The sequence below is a fragment of the Castor canadensis genome, chromosome 11 (genome assembly GCF_047511655.1).
Source record: "Castor canadensis chromosome 11, mCasCan1.hap1v2, whole genome shotgun sequence".
Taxonomy (NCBI): domain Eukaryota; kingdom Metazoa; phylum Chordata; class Mammalia; order Rodentia; family Castoridae; genus Castor; species Castor canadensis.
Window position 1 is genome coordinate 41,808,337 of NC_133396.1, and position 16,827 is coordinate 41,825,163.

At 43.0% G+C, this 16,827-nt stretch overlaps 1 non-coding gene across 1 annotated transcript; it reads left to right on the top strand.

The window, feature by feature from the left end:
• Positions 1 to 1,729: 1,729 nt before the first annotated feature.
• Positions 1,730 to 1,930, top strand: LOC141414379 (small nucleolar RNA SNORA73 family). The gene has a single exon (XR_012439421.1). It is a non-coding gene; the product is annotated as a small nucleolar RNA SNORA73 family (small nucleolar RNA).
• Positions 1,931 to 16,827: the final 14,897 nt, after the last annotated feature.

Consider the following 16,827-nt stretch of genomic DNA (forward strand, 5'->3'; position numbering starts at 1 on the left):
CACCTACATGTCTTGCCATGTATTCTTCCACATGGGACACAAAGAATTTGGAAATTTCCTGATCAGAGACTGCATCATTGCCATTAACAATCCTAGTGGTTCACAACTGTAATCCCATCACATAGGAAGTAGAGGCAAAAGGATCCCTAGTTTGAGTGTAACCTCCTGGTCCAACTTTTCTTGAGTATATGGATACTTGGTTGTCCTAGAAACATATGTAGAAAAGACTTTTTATTGCACTGCATAATCTTGGCATCACTGTCAGAAACCAGTTGACAACTTAAGTCACACTTGGTGGCTCATGCCTATAATCCTAGTTACTTGAGAAGGCAAAGATCAGGAGAATCAGAGTTCAAGGTCAGTTAAGGCAAAAAGTTCAAGAGACACCATCACAAACCATGGTGGGTTTTGGTGGCATGTGCCCAACATCCCAGCTAGATGGGAAGGGTAAATAGGAGTATCACAGTCCAGATTGTCTGGGGCATAAATGTCAGCCCCTATCCTCAAAATAACTAAAGCAAAAGGGGTTGACAGTGTGGCTTAAGTGGTCAAGCACCTGCCTAGAAAGTGCAAGGCCCCTGAGTTCAAACCCCAGTATTAATAAAGAAAATTAAAAAAAAATAAATCAGTTGACAATAGATGGGCATAGTTCTAGATTCTAAATTCTATTCCATTTTCTTTTTGATGGCACTAGGGTTTGAACTCAGGGCTTCATGCTTGCTAGGCAGGAGCTCTTACCACTTGAGTCACTCCAATAGCCCTCTTTTTGTATTTTTTTTTTTCTTGTAGTTCTGGGGATTGAACCCAAGACCTTGTGCAAGCGAGGCAAGTTCTTGAGCTATGCCCCCAGCCCTTTTGTTTTTATCTTTAAAATTTTATTTTACTTTTAAATTAGCATACATTTAATTTTATTTACTTATTTTTTGCCTGCTGGGATTTTTGATTGGAATTTCAATAAATCTACATATCAATTAAGGGAGAACTAACATTTTAACAATATTAGGCCTTCCAATTTATTTTGTTTTTGAGATAGGGTCTAACTTTGCCCAGGATGGCCTGAAACCTCCTGCCTCTACCTCTTGAGTAGCTGGGATTCCAAGTATGTGCCACCAAGCCCAGCTTGAAAATTCTTTTTTTTTGGTGGTAATGGGGCTTGAATTCAGGGCCTCACGCCTTGCTAGGTTTAGATAGGCAGAAGCTCTACTACTTGAGCCACTTCTCCAGCCCTTGCAATTGAATCTGAACAATATTGTTTTCCAGCCAGGCATTGGTGGCTCATGCCTATAAATCCTAGCTACCCAGGAAGCAGATATCAGGAGGATCACAGTTTGAAGCCAGCTCCAGGCAAATAGTTCTCCAGACCCTATTTCAAAAAACCCAATGCAAGTGTGGCTCAAGTGGTAGAGTGCCTGCCTAGCAAGCATTGAGGTCCTGAGTTCAACCCCAGTTCCACCCAAAAATAAATGAATAAATGTTATTTCCAATGTGGATATCCCAAGAAGTCACTTTCTTTCTTTCTCTCTCTCTCTCTCTCTCTCTCTCTCTCTCTCTCCCTCCCTCCCTCCCTCCCTCCCTCCCTCCCTCCCTCCCTCCCTCCCTCCCTTCTTTCTTTCTTTCTTTCTTTCTTTCTTTCTTTCTTTCTTTCTTTCTTTCTTTCTTTCTTTTGAGGGAATAGACAACAAGTTTATTAACAGAAAGGACAAAGCTCCCAAGTAAGGCGGGGAGGGGTCCTGAGTGGATTGCCTGGGAGGTCACATTCCATGGGCTGTATCCAAATGGCACCCAGAGCATAAGGCTCTGCCCCCCTGATATACAATCCCTTTCCACAGTGTTGGAGAATCTGGGTCTTGAGTCTGGGTCTCTACGTTCCTAGGACTTCACAAAGTCCTATGGACAATGACTGAGGAGACAAACCATGTAGGAAGCAATGTAAAAGAAAAAAAAATGTGAAGTGAGGTCCTGAGTTCAAGCCCCAGTGCTGCAAAAAAAAAAAAAAAGCATATGTTTTTTCCAATCTACGAACATGGGATGCTTTATTCAGATCTTTTTAAATTTCTAAGACCATTTTGTAGCTTTCAGCGTGTAAGTGACTTAGTCCATTCATGTTGCTATAACAAATACCATAGCAGGGTAATTTATAAAGAACAGAAATTTTTTACAGTTCTGTTGACTAAGAAGTCCAAACTCAAGGTGCCTATGGTTACTGTCTGGTGAGGGCCTTCTTGCTGCATCACACTTTTTGAATAAATGTGTAGCTCCTTATCTTGGATGGAAAACCTTGGGGTTTTTTTGTTTGTTTGTTTTGTTTATGGTAGAACACTCTGGGGATAGCTTCTAAAGGACTAAAATTGTCATGCTCGTTTATTCACTTTTTGAAGAATGAATGACTTCCTGCTACCATTACCATATTTCAGTTTGTGCATTTATTTTTGTGGTAACTGGGGTTTGAACTCAGGGCTTCACACTTGCTTCGAAGGTCCTCTATCACTTGAGCCACTCCACTAGCCCCTTTTTTGAGTTGGGTATTTTTCAAGATAGGGTCTTGTGAACTATTTCCCTGGGCTGCCTTTGAATGAAATCCTCCTGATCTTTGCCTCCAGACATGAGCCACTAATGCTCCAACTCAGTTTAATTTTTTTCTCTAACCAGAGTTACTGTAACATCAATGATTTGCCTTTCTCTAAGTCCCTACTAATTCACTGTTCACGCCCCAAGGTCCATAGATCAGTGAAGAAGGTGTTCTCTTTCTATAACTTAAGTCTAATTCAGATCCTCACTTACTATGTAACCTTGGGGAAATTATCCCAACTCTTAAGTCCCTTTTATCTTATCCATAATAACAGGTAAATAAAGCACCTACATCACAGGTTTGTTGAAACAAGTTAATATAAAGCTTGGCTGGCACATAGTAAGTGCTCCGTGGATATTATTTTTTACCTTTACTATAACACATAACTCACATAACAAGTTATTGCTATATGCCAAACTCTGCTGAGCGCAGCCCGATAAAGTTAAGTGTTTTATCCAAAGTCATGCAGCAGGTGGGGAAAGCAGTGGCCTCAAAACCACTTTTACTTGCTTTATTCTCTAATTACCCTTTGAAAAAATTTTCTATTTGAAACTAAATTTTATTCATTTATTTTAGTAGCCTTGGGTTTGAACTCAGGCCTTACATGCTTGAGCCATGCCCCCAGCCTCTAATTAATCTATGGCTTCCTAGAGACTTTGGCATTTTCAACAACCTCCTGAATTCAGGTCTTTGAGATGGTTAAAGGAGCACAAATGAGCAGCCTGTTTTTCTTAAATAAAGATAGAATTCACCAATTTTGAGCATGAAACCCTACTCTGCAGAAAGTTTCTGAGGATCCAGAACTCATCTTCGCCAGCCTCCCTAGGAAGTTACCTCTTGCTAGCAGCACCTTCACTGCGAGCTGCTACCTTACTAGTTTTTCTTTCTTTTTTCAAGGTGCCCAGCACCTTTGGGGGTACAAGATCTCGCTATGTTGACCAGGCTGGCCTCAGGCGACCTTCCACCTCAGCCTCCTAAATGCTGGGACTACAGGCATCGCAACCCCCAAGATCCCCCCATTCTCCCTCTCCACCTTGCTAGCTTCCATCAACCCTCCAAGAACCATTTCTGGACGTCTCTTATGATCGCCAAAACCTGTTACGAATGTCGTCCCCAGGGTGGCCACACTGCGGTTTACTGGTTTACTCGCGTGCCACCGCTCGGTGAGTTTACAAGGCGGAGGCCATGGCCTCTTCGGCTTATAGGTACTTAACCAAGTTGTAGAATGGGTTCATCCCGCAGCTGACACAAACTTCAACTGCTCGCTGTCTCAATTATCATTTATTTACAACACGTATTTAATTACACTAGTAATCTTTTCAGGTTTTGGTGCCCCCCGCAAGAGGCGGTGCTCTTCACATACAAAACCCACAGGCATCAACACCAAACTGACAGGAACAGCCGCCGCCACTAAAACGCACAGGATGGCAGGCGCTTCTCTGCGGCTGCGCATCTCCACCCACTCAGGGCGGAGGTCTGCGTCATGTGATCCTCCCTGTCTGGCCCCGCCTCCACCGCAGTGTCTGACGGGAGGCGGAGAGCGAACGAGCCTGTCGGCCATTTTGTGTCGGCTTCCTGTGGGACGCGGTGTGGCCGTTGGGTCGGAAAAGCGGGCGATTTTTCTCCTCGCTTTTTTTCCTTCTTTTTTCTCCTCCTTTTTACTTTGTCGGTAGAGCGCAGTCATGGGTCGCAAAAAGAAGAAGCAGCTGAAGCCGTGGTGCTGGTATCCTTTGTGGACTGGAAGTCGAGGCCGAGCTGGTGTTGCCGGTTGATGAAGACTGGTACTGGGCGGCCTGGATTGGGCCTATGGGCGGGGGATGGGGGGCGGCTTCGGGCTGTAGGCCTCGGTGTGGCTGTTCCTGTGGCTGGGCTGGGACTCGGGAAGGGCTTCTCGGAAAATGGGCTTTCTAGGGCGAGAGGCTATGTGAATTGGGGGAGTGGACTCGTGACTCTTGAGGACCTCGTTTGGTGCCTACTAGGAGGCGGCCTGGACCCCTCCACCAAGGGCAGAGTCCCTTAAGGACTCTCCTGCTGCCGTTGTTTTGGTGACGCTCCAACAGAGGGACTTTCTGCTAGTGTAATAGCTAATTGCCTGCGTGGAGGATTGGGGAATAGCTTGCAGCGTCAGCCACTCACTTTTTCCTTTTTTTAAAATTAAAGACTAGGTGCTGTAGTTAAATTAAGCCCGGCTTTGAACCGTTTCCATTCCCCTTTCCTTCCCCCACCGCCGGGGGGTGGGTGACGGAGACTTGGCTTCCTGTCTCACCCCGGGCGCCTTAATCTTCAGGAAGCGTTCTCTTAGTGCGTGCAGTTTCTCCTTTCTGTTGCCCAACCTGGCAGGACTTGGGGAAAAAAAAAAAAACTTACTAGAAAGGAAAGCTTACTAAAACGTGGCGTCCTTTTTAATACTTTTCCCAAAAGCGTTAACATACTTGACGTGAAAACTGGTTTTATTTACGGTCTAGTATCTAAGAACGATTAGCCGTAGAGCTGCGTTTTGTTATAAGTAGCAAAATTGGCCACGTCTTTTGATACCTACTTATGGGAAAGTCTGAGTAATGGACTAGTTCTCAGTATTGTAGATTTAACCCACCTGTGAGTTTGCGTCCCCTGATGGCAAAAACTAATAAGAAATTGTAAACAAATTTGTGGATTGTTAAGCGTGAAATGGTGTGTGGGTGTTATTTGCCATGAAGTTAATCCACGTGGTGAATTTGTAATACTTCGAATATTTTTATCTAATTCTGTCTTGAAATTTCAGTTAATTTTCATACAGAGTTATCATGCAACCCTTTCCCTGCGCACTTGAAAATGTACTGAACAAAAGCAATTTCACCCAACATTTTTGCCAAACAAGAATTTCACAAAGTATTGCCGTTTACTGGGGGGAGGGATGTGAAGAGAAATGGGTTTCTAGGAAATTACATGTCAAATGCAATCCTTATCAGCGTAATTATCAAAAAACGGATTTTAGGTAAAAGTTCCATGTCTTAATGTTAATCCCACATTCTCTTAGAATTCCTGAGCTCAAACAGCTTCCTGCTTCAGCCTCCCACCCGTTACTGTCTGTAGACAGGCATACACAACACACACCATCAGTTACTGTGCGTTTGTACCTTAACAATATTGATCAGGTATTGTAATAGAGATTTTGATGATGAAAAAATTCTCATACAGCACCAAAAAGCAAAGCATTTTAAATGCCATATATGTCATAAGAAATTATACACAGGACCAGGCTTGGCTATTCATTGTATGCAGGTAAGGATTTTTCTTGTTTACTTTTGTACCCTTGTCATTTGATAACAACATGAATAATCTAGTCTTTGCCTTTTTTTGTAATTTATTGTAGTAGATAAGATAGTCAATCTGCTTAAGAAACTCAGAACTGTCAGGAAATGGAGATGGGAGGGTCCACGGTTGAGGCCAGCCCCCCGAAAAGTGACACCCTATCTCAAAGAACAGGTTGGGCGTGATGGAGCATTTCTGTAATTCCAGCTAGGCAGGAGGGAGTATTGCATTTGCCCTGCTGTAGGCAAAAAGCATGAGACCCTCTTACACAAACTAAAAGCAAAAAGGGCTGTGGACATAACCAAGGTAACTATGTCTCTCTGTCTCTGTACCAGTGCTGGGAATGGAATGTAGGGCCTCAAATATGCTAAGCACAAGCTCTATTATTGAGCTACATACCAGCCCCCCGAATCTGTTCTATAGCTACAAGAAGATATATTCACTTTTGGTGTTTATGAAGTTTGTTTTTGTTAATTTAATTTAATTTTGGTGGGACTGCGGTTTGGACTCAGGGCATCAGACTTGCTAAGCACATGGTGTATGTCTTAAGCAACTCTGCCAGTGTTCTCCCCCCCCCCTCCCCGCCGTGTGTGTGTGTGTGTGTGTGTGTGTGTGTGTGTGTGTGTGTGTGTGTGTGTGTGTGTGTCTGTCTCTGTCTGTCTGTGTGTCTGTGTTTTGCAGTCCTGGGCTTGAACTCAGGGCCTACACCTCGAGCCACTCCACCAGTTTTTTTTTTGTTTTTTTTTTTTTTTTTTTTTTGCTGCTGAAGGAAGGGTTTTTTTCGAGGTGGGTTCTCATGGACTATCTCAGGAACTGTTTCCCTGAGCTAGCTTGGAACTGTGATCCTCCTGATCTCTGCCTCCTGAGTAGCTAAGATTACTGGCGCCTAGCTTCTGCCAGCCCTTTTAAAATTGATAGTATCTTCCGTTCTATGGAAGATTGTACAACTAGGTTGAGACCATAAAATAATCTTCCTGAATATCTGGGACAGAGAACAGGGAATCAGTGGTTTAAGTTTGTGTGCAGTGTAGCCATAAGAATACATAATTAGGTTGTTCTCCATCTCTCTTCCTGACAGCCCTCTTTCATCCCCAAAAGTGTCTATTGTGATAAATTTTACTAAAAAATATATATATATTTGTATATACATATATACACACATCCCTGCCATTGCAAGATTTATTTGTTACAATCTGTCTCTTGTGGTTAGGCTTATTCCCATAGACCTTTTTTGGAATGATACTATATTTCTTTGTCGGTATAATACTTCTATTTGAGAAGAGTCTCACTATAGTCCAGGATGGCCTTGAATTCAATCTTCCATTTTACTAAAAAAAATATATATATTTGTATATACATATACACACACATCCCTGCCATTGCAAGATTTGTTACAATCTGTCTCTTGTTATGGTTAGGCTTATTCCCATAGACCTTTTTTGGAATGATACTATATTTCTTTGTTGGTATAATACTTCTATTTGAGAAGAGTCTCACTGTAGTCCAGGATGGCCTTGAATTCAATCTTCCTGCCTCAGCCTCTAGAGTAATTGGGATTATAGGCCCACCCTATACTGCATCTGGCTTGGCACTTTATTTCATTTAATATTATCTGGGTTTCATGAGTCATTTGATGATTGGATAGTGAGAGGTTTCAATTATACATACATATGTATGCATATTCATATAAGTGTGTATATATATCTATATATATACACACATATACATGTGTGTATTTTTTTTTTTAGTTTAATATGTATGTCTCATTCAACATTATTTCCCATTTTATAGCTGCCTGAAGTTTTGTGAAATTAGACTGTAGTGAAATGTGAGATGAACAGGTCTCTATGCATTAGAAACTACTGTTGGTAGGAGACAGAGAGACTTGTTTTCCCCAAGTTTAAAAATGTATGTGAAGACTGGAGATGTAGCCTAGTGGCATATCACTTGCCAGAGCAAACAAGAAGCCTTGGGTTAGATTTCCAGTACTACAAAAATAATAAGTAAACTTGATGTAAAACATCTTCATTCCAGTGGCCTTCTATAGCTAATTTTTCTTTTGTTTTATTATTACACTCCTCACAAACACTGGAGAAAATTATGGGCTCCACCAACCACGTGTTTGGAATGATTATTATTAATTCTAGGTGGTGGGCCAATTCAGATATATCCACTCACCTCAATAGTAGGTAGGCTCTTGCATGTACTCCTCACAAGCCAGTTCAGTCCTGTATAAAGGATTATAATCTTGAAAGGAGAGTGGTTAGTCAAATTAATTCTACAAGGTTTACTTAATGATCCTTTTTGACCATCTCTTGAAACCACATTTGCAAGTTCTTGACATCGTGATCTGTTTAGGGCCAGGACCTGATGCTGAACAGCCTAATGTCTGGTACCAAGACGAACTTACGGTCACAAGTGATACTGCCACAAAAATCGCAACCTGCCAGAGACTTTATTTTAGATACATTTAATATTCATCAATACTCGTTTCATAGAGTAGTTGTGAAGAGTATATGAATAAGAAGGAACGTTTTACGTACTATATTCATGGTGAGCCCTAAAAAAATGTTTGTTAGTCATAAGCCATAGTACTTTCCTGAATCATTTTTTGGGCCCTGATTACTTGGAAGGCTTTTATGACCTCTGGTGGTAGTAATGATGATGAAAGTAACTAAGGAGCCCTGCAGCAAAAGTATAGGGCTGTGAGTGAGCAAAGAATTGTTTACATCTTCCCAACCACTAGCTCCTGCTTGAGAATCTAACCTAAAGAGCAGATGGCACCTGCCACTCACTCTATCTCCAAGCTACTAATGGCTGTTAGATGAAGGAAGGCACATATCTCTATGAATTTTACAAACAGCCAAAACTGTTAGAGGCTCATCTGCACTAACATTCTTTGAGAATGCAAATTTCTCTAAGTATAAACTCTAACTATTTCACATATCACATCTTTCTCTACTACTAATTCATAACCTCCTGAAGGACTTGAGGGACTCATAGCTTATTCTTTTCTCATTCCCAAAACCAAGCCCAGTTCTTAGCATCTAACAGAGGACTGGTGATTTCCATTTCCCAACTAAAGCTTCCTGCTGGGAAAGAGAAATGGTAGCTGATTTTTAAGTGTCCAGTGCTATAGGGGAGGCTAGTCTGTACCGTGAGTGACAGTGTAGCTTTTCTGGACAACCAGGAAGCTTCAGAGGGGCTCTGAGTCCCAGGGTATTACAGGTAAGTGGTCACCTTGGATAAACTTGCCAAAAATCTTGCTGGCAACCATTTTCCTAAATGCCGTGGTGGCTGGGGTGGGGGTGTTGTCTCAATGTGTCAGGGCCTTTCCTTGATTTTATTTTAAAATATTATTTTCTTTTCTGTCTTTATAAAAAGGAGAGAAAGTGATAGAGAATGAGAGAGCATAAAAGAACACTCATAATTAAACTAGATGACAATGGGTGGGTGGGGGTAACCCTAGGCCTTCTGTTAAGTAAATATGTAACATAATGTGACTGCCTTCTCTCAATTATACATTGACAGTGTTGAACATTCCCTTCATTACTTTACCAGTGATGGGCTTTACATTGTGAATTTCTCAAAAGATAAGCTTATGAAATGATCTCAGAGAGCTCTAACAACTCATTACTATGCTAAACTTTTGTTATCTTTCTGGTACCATCTATTCATCTAACTGACTATGAGACATGGTCACAGAATAGAAGCAGTACATAAATTCAGATGTCTGAGTGTAATGACTTCAATCACAGGAAGTGGACCCAGGATGGAAGAGGGGGTTGAACACTGTGGAGAAGTGGGTGGAGTATATGTGGAGTCACTACTGAGTTGAGCTCTCAAACTCAGTCAAAGTTAAAACACTAAGGACAACAAAATGGACAAGAATAGGCAGCAAGTTCAGAAGCAAGGAGCCAATCAGGCATAAAGTGGCCCTTGAAAAAGGAAGGGAGTTGCATTGAGGCACACAGTGAGACGCTGTCCTGGAACTGTGGGAAAGTAAAATTGGTTCGCATATTAACATGGATTTCTACAGCACAGTAAAAGATGTTTTGCGTATCTTCTGGGAGGTGAAGGAAGTTCTGATAGGCAGTTAGAGAGCAATGAAGACAAAGCATCCTTTTTGTTTGAAGTGGCAACAAAGTTTGTCAGGCTCACACATTTTACATCCATGCAAAAGTAAATGAAAGAAGCTTGTGGAGAATATTTATTTATTTATTTTTTGCGGCACTAGGATTTGAACTTAAGATGTACATCTTGAGCCACTCCACCAATCCTTTTGTGATGGTTTAATAGAGATAGGGTCTCAAGAACAATTTGTCTGGGCTAGCCTCAAACCTCCATCCTTTTGATCTCTGCCTCCTATGTAGCTAGGATTACAGGTGTGAACCACAGGGGCCCGGATGTTGAGAAGATTTCTTAAATGAAAAAGCAACATAAAATGACAGGATTTTGCATTCATGACCTGAGCTTCCGCAGTTACTATCATGACCCTTAAGCAGGCCACTTAACCATCTTGAGTTTGAGTTTCTACATCTAAGAAAACCTGGCATCTCTCAGTGTGGCAATGCACCGGGAAGCAGGTGAGTCCCCCAAAATGCTGTTCTATTATGGAATTCAGCACTTCATTCCAGTGGAACTAGAATTCCTTACTTAACCCATCTTGGGCTGGGGGTGCAGCTCAAGTGGTGCAGTGTTTGCCTAGCAAGCAGGAGGCCCTGGGTTCAAAACCCAGTGCACATGCACACACATACACCAGCTATGAGGACCCAGCTTGATTGGTGAGGTGTGAAATAGTCGCCTCCCGTCTCATGCTTTGGGCATCCCGTGCTGAATAAAACTTGATGACGGAGTAGAACCCAGGCCGGGCCACAGCAGCTTTGAGAAGACCAGGTCTGAATACAGAACGCCAACGTGGGAGAATGCTGTGAAGAGAACACGGTGGGTGACCCAGGACAGGTAACTGCACCTCTGCTCCTGTTCCCCGAGCCCTTCTCCACGACGGGGTCAACTCAGAGAGCTTCTCACCACGTGAGCGAATTTTCCTTGCTGACAGACCCTGTCAGGGTCTCTGCAACATCGGTGGGGCTGTCCAGCTTCTGCAGACCCCTCTAGAACTGAGAGTCCCACTCGGGGTGACTTGCTAAGACAGGACCCCAGCCCTGCCACTCAGCAGGTGAGCAGAGAGAGGCTGGCAGGAACCAAGAAGTTTGTGAAAAAATAGGACATGGGAAGTCATAAATCTACTAGCTTATTTTATTGTAGAAAAATTGCAAAGTAATTTCCTGGGAACCATTCTCCCATTACAGTGACTCCTAGAAGGGATTGCCAATTTGTATTTTTGTATTATTTTTCAAATACTGGATAGAAATACATGATACAAAATTCAAAAGGTGTATACAAAAGGGCACATACATGTCTCATTGCAGCCTCCCAGATGCCCTCCTTGAAGGAAACCACACTTATCAGTATCTTCCAGATACTGATCTGGAATGTCCCTCCAGAGGTTTTCAATGGTAGCATTGTCCATCAGAATTGTAATGATGATGGAATCCCCGCTACTCAGGAGGCAGAGATCGGAAGGATCCCAGTTTGAGGCCAAAATGGGCAAAAAGTAAATGAGATCCCCATCACAGCAAATAAGCTGGGCGTGGTGGTGGGCGCCTGTGGTCCCAATCATGGGAGGCATAGGTAGGAGGATTGCAGTCTGAGGTTGGCCCCAGGCAACAAGTGCGAGATCCTTTCCAAAACCAACTAAAGAGAAAGCTGTGTGTGGGCTCACATGGTACAGCCTAGCTAGTGCTAAGGCCTGAGTTCAAACCCTTGTACTGCTGAAAAAAGAACTGCAATGATGGAAATGTTCTGCCATTGCTGTTCACCATTGTAGCCACTGGCCAGGCACATGTGGCTATTGAGCAGTGGAAATTTGGCTAGTGTGACTTAGGAACTGACTTTTTAAATTGAACTTGTATTAAATTAAATTTATATTTAAACAGTGATAGGTGGCTAGTGATTACTGTATTGGGACACCCAGTTTTGTACAGATAATACACAACACACAGTCTCCTACTATCCTTGCTTCTTTCACTTACCAGTGCCTACATTCCATGGGGATCGATTTTTTAAGACTACTACAAAACATCTGTTGTATTCATGAAGGCACTCTTGGAGAGCCATAGGCCATTACTTTTTATAAGAAGCTTCAAAATCTTCAACATACATAGCAAAAACACCCGACAGCACTCCTAGGTTCTCTAAACCTCCAACTTGGGTTTTGAGGGCTTGACATTGAGTAGTCCATTTTGGGGACTTGGGGAAAAATTTACCATGAGTCACTGCCCTAAAATACATTCTCCACCCACATGGCTTGAGGCAGCCCTTTCTTTGTGACTTGTTTCCACAGTAGACTGTCATGAATAATTTGTTGGCTTTGATCTCTGCCTCCTGAGTAGCTAGGATTACAGGTGTGAGCCACTGGTGCCTGGCTGGCTTTTGATATTTCAAAGGTGATGAGAATCTCTTCCATTTTTGGACATAGAAATTTTACTTGTCTGTTTTGGTGTTCATCCTTTTTTTTCTGGATATCCCTGTGGAAGGCAGTAGAGCCAGTATTTGGTGTCAGACACATCTGGGTACAGATCTCAGCTCCAAAGGGCACAGTCTCTTTAGTTTGTGGGGCAGTGACAGTATTTTTGACCTCCAGTCATTCAGTCTATATTTCATACTGAATCACATGGAGAGGCTGAAGGAACAGACTAAAATGCACTCAGTAATATTTCTGAGTCATCCCTAAAGCAGGGCTTAATGCTAGGCACTGGTGGGAAGGGAGCAGGAGCTGCGTGGAGAGGAAGGAGATGTGGTTCTTGCCTTGTTATGGTTCCTCAAAGTGACCTCAAAGAGAACAGTGATTGAGTCCCCTTTCCTTCACTATGTCATATTTCCAGGTGACTGTAGCAACAGCAGGCCCACATTGTATAATCTCCAAACCGGGACTCCTCACACACTGAATTACTAGCCCGAACCTGTTGGCCCATATAGCATCCATGATCTCATTGTGGAAGAACTGTCCTTTCCAGTTCCCTGGCTTTAGGCTTCGCTGTGGCTTGCTTTGGCCAGTGAGATGAAGTAGAAATGAAAGTATAGTTCCAAGTGTTGGCTTGAATAGGTCTTCAGTGTACTTCATTGTACTTCTGCCTTCACAGGAGAGGAGCATCTCGTCTGAACTATCACCTCTCCCCCCAGAGTGGCAGAGTGAGCACAGGTGGGACAGAGCCGCAGGGTATGGAGCCAACCAGCTAGCATAGTATTAGAACACAACTACATTAGACAGCTACAGCCCTGCAAGGATCATTCTAATCCCGGAGTTACATCACTGTGGCAATAGCTAACCCATTCCTTATTTTTTTTGTTTATTTTATTTTATTTTTTTTGCTGGTACTGGGGATTGAACGCAGAGCTTAAGGCATGAAGTACTCTACCACGTGATCCACATTTCCAATCCTTTTACTTTTAGTTTGTCTGATATGGTCTAGTGCTAACTTTGCCCAGGCTGGTCTTCAACGTTGATCCTCTTACTTCCACCTCCTGAGTAGCTGGGACCATAGTTGTACCACCCTATTCAGTCTAACACATTTCTTTTTCTTTTTTCAGTATAGGGTTTTGAATTCAGTACCTCGTACTTCTTAGACATGTACTTTACTGGTTGTCCTATGTGCCTGGTCCCTTTTGTTATTCTTATTTTTTGGATAGGGACTTGTGGTTTTGCCTAGCCTAGCCTGAACCACGACCCTCCTACTTATACCTACCACTTAGCTGTCTGTAGTCACAGGTATGTAGCACCTTACCTGGCTTGTGTATTGAGATGGGGTCTTGCTAACTTTTTGCTCTATCTGCCTTTGAACCACAATTCTCCTGATTTCTGTCTCCTGAGTAGGTAGGATTACAGGTATCACTGCCACACTCAGCACTCTAACCCATTTCTTCTACTAGGTTGTAAGTCCAGCTGTTACCACAGAGTCCAAACACACGGTGGATTAGAAAGAAAGAAGTTGCAGTAATGCAATTAAGAAGCTCAGGGTTAATTTGGTGGTCCACACTGTCAGGAACCCAGGCTCTGTCTATCTTACTGCTCTACCTCATGTAGAGGAGGGTGTGTCCCTGAAGAAGAGGAAAGTAGAGTGGGGTGCAACCCAGCAGTAGACGCTTACCTAGCAAGGGTGAAGCTCTAGCTTCCCACCCTAGTGCCCTCAAAACAAAACAACGAAGAAAACAAACCAAAACAGGAGGGAGTATCTTGAGGTCCAAACAGAAGAGGCAAGAGCAGCTCAAGTGGTGGCTTTCTGTGTTATAATGTTGGAAGGAGGGTTTGGTGCCACACTAGAGGGCTTGGGCTTGTAGGACTAAAGGACACTGAGACTTTGACTTCTGAATACTATGGAGTCTTCATATAGGTAAGGGCTATACCCTCATCTTGGTATGACATACTACGTCATTCAAGACACTAGAAGCCCCCTGAATATTTCAAGACGATACTTTAGTAATGAACTCAGCACACAAAGGCTTGCTCAGATAGGTCCTCTTTGTCTCTAGGATTGACTCGGGGAGAGCAGGTTAGTGGGTTGGAAGGTAAGCACCAATGACCTAGACAAAATCTCTTGTGGCTTAAAATATCCATAGAGGCTTCTAGTTTTTTGTCTGAGGTAATATGACAGAATAAGAAATAACATAAATTTGGTTTCTGTCCCCAGTTCCTGATACAGAGCTCCAGAATCCCTTGGAAATTTGGGGGGTGACAGGAGAATACACCCAGATGGTGTCCACAGAAAATTGGAAAACTATTTGGTGTGGGACATGCCCCCAATCTGATGTCAAAAGTAGAGAAAAAGTTCTTGTCCTAATGCAGGTAGTATTAAAATACGTCCACAAATTCTTTGAATCTTCTTGCTTCAAAAGGCAGAGTCTATCTAAATATTCTCTCCTTGAATGTGGGGTGCAGTTAGCAACTAGTTGCTGTTCATGTGGTGTTGCAGAAGGGATTCTCTGTGCTTTCTGGGGTTAGGTCATTAAAAAAAAGAAAAAGGGCTTCTGTTTCTGGAGGAAGCCCAGCCATCATGTTGTCAGGACATTAAGTCAAATGTGGACAGGCCCATACAGGCAGGACTGAAGCTTCCATTTGACTAGTGGCAGAATTTGCCAGCAGGAAGGAATGAGCCATCTTGGAAATGGATCCTCCCGCCTCAGTCAAGCCTTCAGATGGCCACAGCCTTGACCAAAAGCTTGTGAACCTCATGAGACTCTCAGAGCTGACACTCAATAGCTACTCCTCATTCTTGACTCGTAGATATTAAGAGTATTAGAAATTTATGGCTGTTTTAAGTCATAGTTTGGGGGCGATCTGGTACATGGCATTAGATAACTGATTCTCTGATACAGAGATTGAGCCAAAAAGACCGGAGACCCTCTGAGCTGGTATATTAGTCGAGCCTTGGAATGGGGAGGGATTTTTACCCCAGGCTCCAAGTCTTCCCCTCCATGCCAACTACTCATTGATTTTGCTGGGCACAAACTTCCTCGCCCACTGTCGGAGGACGGTCGCACCAAATGCTGCACATGTAAATTAGTGTGATTTTTTTTTTTTTTTTTTTTTTAGGGAGAGGTATTTCTGAGCAGAATGATAACAGTACACTCTTTGTATCCCAAGCTTTCAGAGGAGGCAAGTCAGGGTGGGCTGATTAGGACTGTGGGTACACCAAGGCTGGAGTTTCTGTATGGAAGGAGCCTGTCTTGGGATGTATTACATGTTTATAGGACTAAGGAAGCAGGGAACATCTATGCTACCTTTGTGGATACTGCTTGGTGGTGAGAAGACCTCATTAGCCTAATATTTCCAATTGAACTTGCTGGTACCTGTTGATCTAGAAACGCCCCTGCTGATTCAAACCTCTTATCTGGAGCTCCATTTTCCTCCCAATTCCTGCTTAGTCCAGACCCCCAGTTATCTTCTGCTCTCTCTCTACTTTTAGGCCACCATGAAAGGACTCTCCTAAATTCCAAACTTGATCATGTCTTCTCACTGTTTAACCTATCAGTAGTTTGATCACTGGTTCCTATGCATTTGGGATCAGGGTCCCTGGCCCCTATGCAGCCTGTAGGATTTATGCTTTTTACTCCTTGCATGCTTGCATGTCATGCTCCTTCATCCCTTACTTTGCTCCTTTCCAGAGAACCCAGAGCTGCACTACTTCTTGATACACAGCCACAGTTTCATTCAATACACTGTCTTCTCAGTGTGGATTGAGATCGCTGTCATCCTCCCAGCCTAGGAGTCCCCTGAGGAAAGGGACTCTGTCCTAGTCAATTTTTTCCCCAACACCAGGCACAGCATCTTGCATATAACTCCTACCCAGCTTAAGTTCCATCCTTTTATGGACTCTCCCTAGGCCACCTAACTTTTCCTTCAGTGACCTGACACATCTCTGGTCTGCAGCATTTTTACCCTGATTGTATTTCGTCTCATTTCATCATCTTGTTAAGAATGTCTTATTTCTCTGACAGGTTTCACTGGGGTCAGTGAGAGTTTTCATTCATGCAGTGACATTGGTCTAGTGTCCACCTCTATCACTCAGGTCTCCACTAAGAGCTGGTTTTCTGAGCTGATTTGCCCATCAGTAAGATAGAGACAGTCATGTTCTGTGCCACTCAACCCAAGACACCATTCCTCTTTCAGATTACAGCTAGGGGTGGGTGGCTGGTTCGAGGATAGACAGCTGGCCACAAGCTGGCCGAGAAGAACGTCTGGATTTGGGTAGAAATTCTGCCTCATCTAGGTCCAGCTGGACAATGTAGAAGCTAAAGCTTGTGGGTTTAATGAATTGTACAATTTAATTGTAAAATCTGAGACAGTATTACAATACAAATGACCTTCACTTTTTGTGTCACATTTAAAGTAATGCAAATAAGCCACC